Raw genomic sequence first — 1636 nt, forward strand, 5'->3', positions numbered from 1 at the left:
TGATTTTTAAAAATTCTGGCATAACTTCTATCATAGATGTTTTCACAACAAAAATGTTACAGATTGAGCGCGGCAGTTGCTGCTGCGTGTCTCGCGTGTTTTGTTTTTAATGCAGCCTCGATTATTCTACTTACCCCTATAGTCAACTGACCCCGGTCTCCCCTACAAGTGCACAGCGCAAGAAACGCTACAGTCGTGCTTAGCGTGCGATCGTAATGCGCGTAACAAATGTTTTCTCGCCGTGTAAACGGCGATGTAACGCCCGCCCAACACGAATATTAATATGATTACATCACAGGATGAGCAACAGCGTTTCATTGTTTATTGCACGTAAGAATTCGGTGTTACGCGTCGAGATTCGTCGCGTTGTCACGGAGGGGGGGGGGAGAAGAGGAGGGGGAAGAGAAGGTATGCGTACAATCGGAATATAAATGACGATTATTGCGCGATCTCGCAATAAATATGTAAGTACCCGTGCGTATTTCGTGACGCACGTCGGCGAGCCAACCGCCGTCGAATCGCTCGAACCTATACCTCGCTCGCCGAGTGACGTTTCGGATTCGGCGTCTCGACATTTGATACGTCAACCTTCGTGTCAATAGCACGGGCCCACTTATAGGCCCAAGAGTAAGTTAAATTATACGCCGGGCGCAACAGCAAACCGGGGGCACCCGGCACCATAATCGCAAGAATGTGCGCGCGCCTCTCTCTCCATTTTATATTAGGTTAAGTAAAAAGTCATCGCGTATTTTTTAGCTCAAAGTTGTATATACAATATCTTCGTCAATAATGAATGAAATTCAAATTTAAAAAAAGGGTTTTAAAGCTTGAAATCTCTACTTTTAAAAGCTTATCACATTTTTTACGTTTATATGAGTTTGATAATTTTTACATATCAAAAACTACGAGCTGAAAAAGACGAAAAATTTTCTTCTCACTTTGTGGATTTGTAACGTGTCCAAAACGAATTTGAGAAAATTTTCGATTACCTATCGTGAAAGCTTGATACTTTCCCTACAAAATCGTTTTTTTTTTTATATTCCTACGACTTTTGATTACTGAGTTATCGCGGATTAAATAAAAGAATTATTTTGACTTTAATTGCTCATAACTCCATTAAAAATTGTCGTATCGTATAATTTAAAAAAGAGATTTTTAAAGCTGAAACTTTATTCTATCAAGATATATTTATATTGTTGATAAGAAAATAATTGCGGTTTTTACTGATAGATGTCTTTTAAAAAAACGCGATGACTTTTTACTTAACCTAATATAAGACTCGAACATACCATGACTCGGTAAACATCGATGTGTGACTTGAATTTTAAATAGGAGAAAAAAAAATTACGACGTCGTGAACGTAAAGTCGTAATAAGTACCTAGGACGTGATTATAGCATGTTTCTTGACAATAAATTCGAAGGCAAAGGCCAGAGAGAGAGAGAGAGAGAGAGAGAGAGAAGTACGCGTCGCTCTTTATTCATGTATGTTAATAAATGCTGGCGTGGTACTGATTGTTTACTAAACACTATGTATACGCCGAACGCTACACGCGTGACATACGACACATTTTAATACGGGCTGTAACGAGTTATGTATTTTTTTTTTTTTTTTTTTTTTTTTAATAAAAAAAAAAA

The 1636-nt window shown here is 38.1% G+C and overlaps 1 protein-coding gene across 2 annotated transcripts in view; it reads right to left on the reverse strand.

Annotated features, from left to right (window-relative positions):
* The window catches only part of LOC108755874 (dorsal-ventral patterning protein Sog), a 35756-nt gene that overhangs the window by 13997 nt on the left and 20123 nt on the right, over positions 1–1636 (reverse strand). The window lies entirely within an intron of this gene.

Source organism: Trachymyrmex septentrionalis, unplaced genomic scaffold (assembly GCF_001594115.1).
Source record: "Trachymyrmex septentrionalis isolate Tsep2-gDNA-1 unplaced genomic scaffold, Tsep1.0 scaffold9, whole genome shotgun sequence".
In the NCBI taxonomy this organism is placed as follows: Eukaryota; Metazoa; Arthropoda; class Insecta; order Hymenoptera; family Formicidae; genus Trachymyrmex; species Trachymyrmex septentrionalis.